We start from the raw sequence: 12,530 nt of genomic DNA on the forward strand, positions 1-12,530 counted from the left end.
ATAGACAGGAGGTAATTTAGGGTAGACAAGTACATGGGAGGACAGTAGAAAGCAGAAAAAACAAATAATATATGTATTTAGAAAATTACAAGAAGTTAAAATATTAAAAATTAGGAGATTGAAAGAGGAAGAGAGGGATGAATAAAAATAAAAAAGAAACAAAGAAAGAGAAAAAAAGAGAGAGTGAAAGGAAAAAAAGAGGGTTTATGCAATTTCTCTATATTATATTATTCTGGTGACTCAGTTCTTAAAATACTATTTCATTCAAAGTTCTTGGTTTCACATATATGTTAGGGTTGTCAGGACCAGAGGAGGAAGGGTAGAGGAGAAATGAAGAGGATAAAATGGAAGAGAAGAAAACAAACAAACAACAACAAAAAGTAAGCAAACAAATAAATAACAAAAAATATAGAGAGAGTTCTGTTTTCTTCTCTTCTCTTTCAGTAGGTGGAGTTGTTTCTTCCAGGCTTGAGTCTCTGCCCTCAGGGTGGTGTAGGTAACCAGTGTGAGAAGACTTGAGCCTTGGTATCATCTCCCTCTCTTGCCTGTAGCTTCCCTAATCTTGGTCTCTCTGAGTTGCTCCTGGTTTTTAGACCCTTCCCCTCTCTTGCTTATCAGGTCTCAACTGTGGGACCTCTTCCATCCACCCTTATTTGCACCAGGTGGGCAGTGCCCTGGTCACACTGCGCTCCTGTTCAACTGAGAAATGATTTTGTGCTGATACTTACTGTGCTGAGTTATCACAGCTGGGGGGAGGGGGAGTTGGAAACAAGGTACCTGTTCAGTCACACAACCAAGCTGGTAGCCACACCCAACAAAGATGTCGAGAAGGTTTTCCAAGATGGAGTCTGTCTGTTTCCCATGTTGGAGTGACTGGTGAGGTGGGGGAAGCTGAGATGTCCTCATGCTGTGGCTAGAATGTGGTCCAGTGACCTGCATGGGAGTGAAGCACAGTCTGGAGTCCTGCAGCTCTGCAGAGGTGCTGATTTGGTATTTCTGCTTCACCACTTGAGAGCTGCACATGTGCTCAAACTGGGGGCTTATGGATCAGAGTCTGGAGTCTTACCAGAACATAGAGGCTCTGAGTTCTGCTCAGTGTTTGCAGCTCTGGTGGATTCTGTGAAAATCCGCTACATGGGGTCCTGTCACATGCTTTGGGGTGTTGTATTCCGTCAAGGTGAGACCTTGTGGAGAAGCCGCCTGATAGCTTTCTCGGATTCATGTACAGAGTAGCCAGACATGAAATCTCCTCTACTCTGCCATCTTGGATCCCCTCCTACAATTTCTTTATCCATTTATCTGTTGATGGACAACTTATCTGATTTTATATTCTGGCTATTGTGAGTAGTGCAGCAATAAATATAAGAGTGAATGTATCTCTTTTATGACATTCACAGTTTCAAAATTATGTATACAAAATGAGAGAGTTGGGTCATATGGTGAGTTTATTTTTAGTTTTTTGAGAAAATTTTATAGTTTTTCCATAATGTTTATAATAATTTACCTTCCCACCAGCAGTGTAAGACTTACATTTCTGTGCATTTTTACCATGATTTGTTAGTTTTTGCTTTCATTGATGATAGCCATTTGAACTGGGGTGAGATGATTTCTTATTCTGTTTTTTTCAGTAATTTATTATTAACTAAGTTTTCCCTATGAGGAAAAAGAAAATAAAACATACAAAACACCCCCAACAAAATGTATCTTAAAAAATACTCTGATATTTATAAGCAATTGAATATGTTCTAGATCCCAATTGCAGGCTGCAATACTGTTACCTTCAATGTAGGCTCAAATAAATACTACCCACATAATGTTTATTATTGTGCAGAAACCTGAGTTTGCAATGGTGGAGAAATTTTGTCATTTTCAACATTTTCAGAGTTAGTAGCCACTAACGGTTGACTTTGGGGCTTAATTTAAAGTGCATATTTCTCCACAATATCTTGAATTTCTTTTGAAATCTATTAAGTCTTTGTTAAGTTTTGTGGCTTTATTGGTGATTCTTTCTTGTCTTTCATTCAATTGAGACAGGAGGTCTAAGATCTTATACATCTGCTTCACATCTAAGCAAGCATCAGGAGACCAACTCTTGGGTTCTTGCCTCCTGAGAGTGGTCTGGATAGACATGTAGAAATCAAAATCCATGTGACTTGGATTCCAAGACTGGTTATTCAATTTCTCAATGACAGCCATAGCACATCATAGATTGGTGAAATAGTATCTGTCCTCCCCGTCATCAGCCAGCTGGGATTTCAGAAGAAGGTGATGTACTGGATGTAGGACTACAAGTGTGGTGGGTTTGCCATTCAGCACAATGTAGATGAGATTGGGAAAGAAGTAGAAGAAGGCTCAAGTCACCTGCAGAAGCAGGCTCATTGTTGGTGATCTTGATGATGTTGAAGATGTGCTTGCTACACCTGGTGATGCAGACCAGCTTATCGTGGGCACAGTATTTGTATCCATATCAGTGATACCTTATCTTCTTCTAAATGGTGTGGTCTTTCCTATTATCAGTGGCTTCTGAACAGAACCCATATTTATAGAGGTGAGTTATAATGTACTTCTCCATTTGATCCATTATCTTCTCAACTGTTTCTGGAGGCACTTTTCCACAAGTCAGTATTCTTTCCACCACATTCTGGTAAAACTCCTGAGTACACTCTGAATGCTCCTCAATGCCTGAATCCTTTTTGTAATAAATCATTCCCCAAACTTCTTGGTCTGCTTATGGATCTCTTGTTTGATTTTGTGGAAGGTCTTGAGAAACTCTATGAGCTCCTTTGGCCCTGTTTCAATGTTGGTTTTCCAGTTTATGAAAGGAGTGGGAGCTTTTGCTTCATGAATTTCTGATCTTCTTGATCCAACTCTGGAAGAAGCACTGAAGGATTTCTTCACTGTGGTTACCTTGTGGATCTTTCCACTGGTTTTGTTTTCTTCAAATTTGGAAAATGTGATGAAGGGCACCCCTGCTGCTCTGATTGCTGCTGGCAAAGGCCTCTTCCTCCTCCTGCTGAAGTCCTTCAGCCAGCTCCCAGTCCTTCTGGATCTGCTTCTGCTGGGCTCTGTGGTACTCCTCTCTCCAGCACTGGGAGCAGAAGCCCTGCCAGGCAGGGTTGCCATAATATCCACAACCCTTCTTGCACAGGACCTCCAACTAGTCCCTGTGAATTTCTAGGTGCTCAGACTTCAGGCTTATCCTCTTCCTGCTGGGCGGCTCCTGGTGTCAGCACCACCTCCCCTGGTGCAGCTCCAGGAGGTGCCTCACTGTGGTTTTGATTTGCATTTTGCTTGATGGTTAGTGACACTGAAATGTTTTCCTGTACATTGAATAATTGGCATTTTTTTTAATTTTAAGAAATGTGTGTTCAGAAAGCCTATTTTTAATTGAACAATTTATATTTTATTGTTGTGTTTCTGAAATCTTTATTCATTCTTGTAGTAATTCCTGTCAGAAAATTAATTGAAAAATATTTTCTCCTCCTCTGTAGGTTGTATCTTTACTCTGTTGTTTCCTGTGTTGCTTCCTTGACATAATGTTATGTTTCCTTTACTGTCAGTGCTTTTGGGGTGTTATCCAAAAAATATTTTCTTCTATGGATGTACTGAATTTATTTCCCCTTTGTTTTTCTTGTAGTTTTATAGTTTTAGGTGATAAATTTAGGTCTTTAATACAATTTGAATTGATTTTGAAACATGGGGAGAGGTGGTGGTCTAATGAAGACCTCTATTTTTAGGATTTAAAAAATGAAGGTGGATAACTGTATCCCCACATTAAACAAAAAATCACAATGTGGCAATAACATTTTTTTCTGTGTTCATTTTTCCAAATTGTCCCTCCCAGGTACATGTGTCTTTTATAATGTAGTTGCCTCTCAATTGTTGTTAGAACATTTTGTTTGCCCAGGGAGCATGGGTTGTGTGTACATGTGCTTGCATGCTTAATTAAAGATGTGCTAACTAGCATATGATTGGAAAACTATACACAACACTCGAAAAAGTGAGCAAAATTTGCAGCACATGACTTTTACTTACAAAAAGCTCACAAAGCAACATGTAGCACAAAAGGCAACATGAAAGATACAACATAACATTTAGGAACTTCCATGTCTCCCTCATGAGAGGTCACATAACATACATGACAGGCATGTGATAGTAAATCCATAAAATATTAGTGAAGACTATTTTTCTTAAAATCACAAGGAAATATAAATAGAAGTTCTAGTATTTTATTTTTCTTCCCCAGTTTTTTCTATTTTTTTAACAACTAGGGCACCCATGCTCAATTTTAAAGTTCACTAAAAAAATCTGTTGACCATATAATTTAAAGGATTTAAGCATAGATTCCATCACCATTCCCAAGTGTTTATATTCTTCTCTGAGAAAGGATTAAGCTTTGATGCTATTGACATGTCTTCCTATGGGTGGACTTTCTTTTTTTCTGCCCTTTCACAGGTTTATCCAGGTGACATCCATTGGTCAAAAGATCAGAGTGAATATAATATGCACTTGATCCAAACTGAGGATGCTACTGCACAATTCAGCTTACAAGGAGTCACTCAATGATTGTGGATACCTTCTCAATCATTTATACCCTGGTACTGTGCTTTTGTACACTGCACATCCTCCTCACCATGCCTCCCACCTGCGTTCTAGGATGAGAAAACATTCAGAAAGGATACAAGTCAAGTTATAGTCAGTTTAGGATCTACATCCTAAGCCCACATGTAATGTGTATGGGAAATAAATGTTCTAAGCCACTCAGCTTTAGGCGTTGTTTCTGATACAATGTAATCTATTTGCAATGTGATTTATTCTAGGGAGAGAGATATAACTTTGTAAACCTATTTTGCTTAAGGAATTTGGATGAGAAAGCCTCTTAGAATCAGTTATTATTATTGGGAGGAGGGTATGTGTATGCACAACCCTCTAACTGCATGTACTTTGTGAAGTCCAAAAATTAATTGTAGAGAACATAAGACTCCTTTGTACATTGTAGCACCCTTTTCCTACTAATTTTTTCAGTCTTAAATTAAGCACTAGATGAGACAGGGCAAAGTAGGTGTTTGCTGTAGGATGGGTTGAGCAGGTGTAATGTAGAACAAGACCTTAGATCTCAAGCAGGGAAAGGTGACAATGAAGTTGTTTGGCTTGACAGTGGTATTGGATCCCATGAAAAGTGAAGAAAATTTCACCATGGTGTGGTGGGAGTGTATTCTGGTGTGGATAATCAGAGCCTGAGCATGGTGAGGAGGATGTCCACAAGTGGCAGTGGTCCATAGCAGAATAGCAGAGGACAGGAGAATTGAGGAGGTGTCCCAAATAGTGGAAAGCTGGTGTGAGTTGTCAGCCTGTGAGAAGAGGCCATCTATGTGGTGGTGTGGTGAGGTATGGGGAATGTAAATTAAGCAGGGTTTGGAAGTCATTCATGCATGAAGTCATTTTTTGTGAGAAGTCAGAGCCCCCTTTTGGGTGAGGAGTGAGTCCCTGGAGAGATGCAGCCTGGCATGAAATCTCAGCATCTGGGAGAAGCAAGTAGACACTGCTGAACAATGTTTGTTCCAATGTTGGTTGGGATTCATTGACTAAGTGGGGTGAGGACATCATCCTTGCAGAGGGTAATCCTGTGTGGGTTTCAGAGACCAGGCAGGGTAAAGAGGGTGTCTGCATGTAGACAGTCCAGTGTTGGAACTCATCACATAAGCAAGGTAAAGAAGGCAATTAAATTTTTTTGCTATGTTTTTTTTTTTTTAATTTGTTCTACATAACAGTAGAATGAAAAATGTATTTTGGCAGAATATATATATATATATATATATATATATACACGAAAAGTATAATATATATATATATATATATATATATATATATATACACACACACATAAAGTATATACATAAATATATATATATATATATATATATATATATATATATATATATATATATATAATATATATACATAAAGTATAACTTATTCTATTTAGGTTCACACTCTTGTGATCATACAAGATGTGGAGTTATACTGGTCATATATACAAATACAAACCTAGGAAAGTTATGACCAATTAATTTGAATGTCTTTCCTATTCACCACCCCCCTCCCTTCCCTTTGTCCCCCTTTGCTAGTCCAATCTATTTCTATTATTTCCCTCTCCAACCTCTCTTATTTTGGGTTTGCATCAACAAATTATAGAGAACATTTGGCTTTTGTTTTTTGGGGGATTGGCTTATTTCAGTTAGCATGATATTCTCCAGTTCTATCCATTTACTGGAAAATATCATTATTTAATTCTTCTTTATTGCTGAGTAATATTCCATTGTGTTTATATGCCACATTTTCTTTGTCCATTCATCCATTGCAGGTTGTTTCTATAGCTTACCTATTGTGACTTGAGCTGCTATAAACATGAATGTGGCTGCATCTCTGTAGTATGCTGTCATTTGCATATATGTTGAGGAGTGCTATAACTGTATCAAATGTTTCCATTCCAAGTTTTCTATGGAATCTCCATACTGCTTTCCAGAGTGTTTGAACCTATTTGAAGTCCCACCAGCAATGTAGGAGAGTAAATTTATCCCACATCCTCACCAATACTTATTGTTACATGTATTCTTTATAAATGCCATTCTGACTGAAATAGGATGAAATCTTGGTGTATTTTTAATTTACATTTCTCTACTTGCTAGAGATATTGAACACTTTTAAATATATTTTTTGACTATTTGTATTTCTTTTTCTGTGAAATGTTTGTTTTGCCCATTTATTGACTGGTTTATTCATATTTCTGTGTTAAGCCTTTTGTTTTTTGGTACTGAGGATTGAACTTGGGAGTGCCTGACCATTAAACAACATCTTCAGCCCTATTTTTATTTATTTATTTTTTAACTTAGAGACAGGGTCTCACTGAGTTGGTTAGTGCCTGTTTGCTGAGGTTGACTTTAAACTCGTGATCCTCCTGTCTTAGCTCCTGGGATTATAGGTATGTTCCACTGAGCCCAGCTCTGAGTTAATAATTTTTGAGGTTTTTTTTGGTATATCCTGAATTTAATGCCTTTATGTGAGGTACTGGTGGTGAAGGTTTTCTCCCAATCTGTAGGATCTCTGTCCATGTTCTTGATTGTTTCAAGAAGGCATTCTTCCTGGAAGTGGAGGACCTGGCATGGGATATCAAAGCCCAAGCAGGATGAGAAAAGTATCTACACAGAAGACAGACATGGTGTGGCTTTCAGAAACTGAGCTGGATAAGGGAGCTCTCCACATGGAGGCAAACCCCAGAAGGGAAATTGATCCTTACCTGGTAAGGACTTCCATCCATGGGAGTAAACTTGTGTGGGTGTGAGAGCTCAGGCAGACCAAAGTAGGTAGAGATAAGCTTTAAAAATCTGATCTGATTCATCCTTAAAGAAAATTAGAGCAGCAATACACTATATCCCTGAAACACTCCTCTCTATTCTCAAGAAAGCAGCCAAATTAAGAGAACCATATGAGTGGTCTTGGACTAGCATGTTCAGGTGAACACTATCTTGTAGGATACTGACTCTCTTTTTCATATATGCTGTAAATTTGAGGTGTGGCTTAGCACAGGGTCAGAACTTCAGCGAAGTGAGCAGAATGTTCATTTTGTGGGGTATGGTTGGCTGGTCCTATGTGGGAACACCCATTTAGAGCTAAGAGGGCTTCAGGGTAGGGAATAGGAGATTAGATTAAGGAGTATGGAATTTATCAGGGAAAAGAGTATCTTAGGGAATGATGGCACAAGATGAGCAAATGGTAACATACAGAGAATAATCAAACAAGTTAACAAATAAGTGAAAAGTTAAAGATAACAAACACAGATTTCTTTATGTCACTTAAGTGTGGAACAAATGTGGAAATTAAGTAAATGAAAATAAAATCTGAGGCATTGAATTACAATTAGGGGTATTACTGTGATTTTAGTGTTTTCAGTATAGTTGATATGAAATAAATGTAGAAATAGAATGGAAATAAATATAGAGGTGAGAGAGAGGAAAAGATGTGGAAAGAGGAAGATAGATATAAGAGAAAAAAGAGTTAGGTAGGGGTTATTAAAAGAAGGCAAATCATTTGGGGTGAACTGAGGCAAAGAACCAGGGCTTGAGTTGAGAGCAGCCCTTTGAAATAATCCCACATGAAAGATTTAGTTTTCTTGATGTTATCCCATAATTCTTGGATGTTCTGCTCATGATTTCTTAACATTCTCGCTGAGCTGTCTATGTTCTTTTCAAGTTGAAAAACTTTGTCTTCGTTGTCTGAAGTTTATCTTCTAAGTGTTCTACTATGCTGGTAATACTCTCATTTGAGTTTTTAATTTGGTTTATTGTTTCCTGCATTTCCAGGATTTCTGTTTGTTTGTTTTTTATATCCTCTATCTCCCTATAGAGTTGATCTTTTGCTTCTTGGATTTGTTTATGTAATTTATTGTCAAAGTGATTTTTCATTGTCTGAATTTGCTGTATAATGTCTTTCTTGAGACTCCAGATCATCTGAAGCATGTATATCCTGAACTCTTTGTCTGACATTCTATCAGTTGCAGATATTACCTCATCTAATGTTGAATTGAGCTGTATTGTTTGTGGTCCTTTCTTTCCTTGTCTTTTCATACTGCTCATGATTCTTTCTAGCTTTGTGAAACTGTTGTGCTAATGTTTTTCCCCTTATATATTAGTATTGTTCTTGTATAGCTCCAAAATCCCTGTTTTGCGGAGAAAGACAATGTTAACAGTTCCCAATATCAACAGTACATTATCTAATCACAAGTTTTCATTATTAATACATTTATAGTTAGATTCTAAGACTATAGATATTGGATTTCATTATTACTTAAGAATATATTTATTAGTTTCTTAAAAGGCATACCATATCTGGTGGCATATAGAAAGCTTAATTTCAGATGAAGGATGTTATACTTAGAGGGAAAGGAGTGAGGGTATGAGGTTAAACTAACTTAGCACCTTTGGAGAATTCTAACCACTAGACTGGTAATTTATGGAAGAATGTATAGGTAGACTCAACCTCCTATCTATTTAGATAGTTACCCTATGTATAGATAGCATAAGTTAGGAGATTGAAAGTGGGATCGAGAGAATACGAATGAAAAAAAGAAAAAAAAATAATAACAAGGAAGAAAAGAGAAATAAGAGAAGGAAAAGGAAAGTAAGATAGAAAAAAAGAAAAAAATGGGGGGAAGGTAAGGTATATGCAATTCCTCTATATTATATTACTTTGGTAATTCAGTTGTTCATGCACAGTTCTTTCACATATGCTGAAGTTGTAGAAGAGAGAGAAGAAAAGAGAGAAAGAAAGAGAAGAAAAGAAAAAAAAAGTATCTCAGAACACTGTTTTCCTTGCTTCCACTAGGTGGTGTTGCCTATTCCTAGCTTGAGCCTCTGCATTCAGGGTGGTGGGTATAGCCAGTGTGAAAGAAAATGAGCTTCCACCTGTATCTTCCCTACTCTAGTCTCTGAGGTAGAAACCAGGTGCCTGAACAGTTGTTGTTTTGCATTGATAGCTACAACCCCCCAAAGCTTGTGGGAAATATTTTGAGTTATCGCAGCTATGGGTGGGGGAGTTGGAAACCGGGTACCTGGATCAGCCGCAGAACCATGCTGGTAGCCACACCCCCTTTGATGGGTTTTAAGGGTTGATGGGCTTCCTCTGGACTAGCACTTGGGTCAGGGCCGGACTTCCTCCTTTGGTCTGGCTAGGCACCTGGCGTCTTCCTCCTCCAGTCTGGCTGAGTGCCTGGTGTCTGTCCTCCTCCGGTCTGGCTGGGCGCCTGGCATCTTTCCTCCTCCGGTCTGGGATACAAGAGGGTACAGAGGTCCAAACTAAGGGAATGAGCAATCTATTCAATGAAATAATACTAGAAAACTTCCCAGACTTAAAGAATGAAAAAGAAATCCAAATACTAGAAGCCTACAGGACACTGAATGTACAAAATAATAAGAGATCCACAACAAGACACATAATAATGAAGATGCCCGACATACAGAATAAGGAGAGAATCTTAAAAGCCACAAGAGAGAGGAAGCAGATTACATTTAGTGGTAAACCAATCAGGATAACAGCTGATGTTTCAACACAGACTCTGAAAACTAGAAGATCCTGGACCAACTTATTTCAAATGCTGAAAGAAAAAGGGTTCCAACCAAGAATCATGTATCCAGTGAAATTAAGCTTCAGGATTGAAGATGAAATAAAAATCTTCCATGATAAACAAAACTTAAAATAATTTACAGCTAGAAAACCAGCTCTTCAAAACATCCTTGGCAAAACATTACAGGAAGTGGAAATGGAAAATAACAATGAAAACCAACAGTGGGAGGTAGTACAGTAAAGGAAAAAGTAAGGATAGAGGAAAAACAAATCATGTTAAGTAACATAAATAAACAAATATGGCTGGAAGTACAAACCATATCTCAATAGTAACCCTAAATGTTAATGGCTTAAATGCACCAATCAAAAGACATAGGCTAGTAGAATGGATTAAAAAAAAAAGATCCAACAATATGCTGCCTACAGGAGACTAATCTGTTAGGAAAAGACATACACAGACTGAAGGTGAAAGGTTGGGAAAAATCATATCACTCATATGGACCCCGGAAGCAAGCAGGGGTGTCCATACTTGTATCAAATAAAATAGACTTTAAGCCAAAGTTAATCAAAAGGGATAAACAAGGACACTACATATTGCTCAAGGGAACCATACACCAACAAGACTTGACGATCATTAATATATATGCCCCAAACAATGGTGCAGCTACATTCATCAAACAAACTCTTCTCAAGTTCAAGAGTCTAATAGACCACAACACAATAATCATGGGAGATTTTATCACACCTCTCTCACCACTGGACAGATCCTCCAAACAAAAGTTGAATAAAGAAACCATAGAGCTCAATAATACAATTAATAATTTAGACTTAATTGATGTATACAGAATATACCACCCAACATCAAGCGGATACACTTTCTTCTCAGCAGCACATGGATCCTTCTCAAAAATAGACCATATATTATGTCACAGGGAAAATCTTAGCAATTACAAAGGAGTTGAGATACTACCATGCATTTTATCTGATCATAATGGAATGAAATTGGATTCAATAATAAAATGAGAAAGGAAAAATCCTACATCACATGGAGATTAAACAATATGCTACTGAATGAACAAAGGGTTACAGAAAACATCAAAGAGAAAATTAAAAAATTCTTAGAGGTAAACAAAAACTCAGACACAACATATCGAAATCTTTGGGACACTCTGAAGGCAGTACTAAGAGTAAAATTCATTTCATGGAGTTCATTCCTTAAAAGAAGGAAAATCCAACAAATAAATGACCTCATACTACACCTTGAAACCTTAGAAAAAGAAGAACAGATCAGCAGCAAATACAGTAGAAGGCAAGAAATAATGAAAATTAGAGCTGAAATCAATGAAATCGAAACAAAAGAAATAATCAAAAAAATTGACAAAACTAAAAGTTGGTTCTTTGAAAAAATAAATAAGATTGATGGACCACTAGCTATGCTAACAAAGAGAAGAAGAGAGAGAACCCAAATTACTAGCTTACGGGATGAAAAATGCAACATCAAAACAGACAATTCAGAAATACAGAAGAAAATTAGAAATTATTTTGAAACCCTATACTCTAATAAAATAGAAGATAATGAAGGCATTGATAAATTCCTTGAGACATATGAACTACCCAGATTGAGTCAGGAGGATATAAACAACCTAAACAGACCAATATCAAGTGAGGAAATAGAAGAAGCCATCAAAAGACTACCAACCAAGAAAAGCCCAGGACCGGATGGGTATACAGGAGAGTTTTACAAGAACTTTAAAGAAGAACTAATACCAATACTCCACAATCTATTTCAGGAGATAGAAAAAGAGGGAGAACTTCTAAATTCATTCTATGAGGCCAATATCACCCTGATTCCCAAACCAGATAAGGACACCTCAAAGAACAAAAACTACAGACCAATATCCCTAATGAATTTAGATGCAAAAATCCTCAATAAAATTCTGGCAAATCAGATACAAAAACATATCAAAAAGATCGTGCACCATGATCAAGTAGGATTCATCCCTGGGATGCAAGGCTGGTTCAATATATGGAAATCAATAAACGTTATTCACCACATCAATAGACTTAAAGATAAGAACCATATTTTCATCTCGATAGATGCAGAAAAAGCATTCAACAAAGTACAGCATCCCTTTATGTTCAAAACATTAGAGAAGCTAGGGATAACAGGAACTTACCTCAAAATTGTAAAAGCTATATATGCAAAGCCTCAGGCTAGCATCATTCTAAATGAAAAAAAAACTGAAGGCATTCCCTCTAAAATCTGGAACAAGACAGGGGTGCCCTCTCTCACCACTTCTATTCAATATAGTTCTCAAAATACTGGCCAGAGCAATTAGACAGACAAAAGAAGTTAAAGGCATTAAGATAGGAAAAGAAGAACTTAAATTATCACTATTTGCGGATGATAT

The 12,530-nt window shown here is 37.3% G+C and overlaps 1 pseudogene; it reads right to left on the reverse strand.

The window, feature by feature from the left end:
- Nucleotides 1-2,202: 2,202 nt before the first annotated feature.
- Nucleotides 2,203-7,399, reverse strand: LOC143386081 (rab5 GDP/GTP exchange factor pseudogene; annotated as a pseudogene).
- Between the last annotated feature and the right edge of the window lie 5,131 nt (nt 7,400-12,530).

Source organism: Callospermophilus lateralis (genome assembly GCF_048772815.1).
Source record: "Callospermophilus lateralis isolate mCalLat2 chromosome 17 unlocalized genomic scaffold, mCalLat2.hap1 SUPER_17_unloc_3, whole genome shotgun sequence".
Taxonomy (NCBI): domain Eukaryota; kingdom Metazoa; phylum Chordata; class Mammalia; order Rodentia; family Sciuridae; genus Callospermophilus; species Callospermophilus lateralis.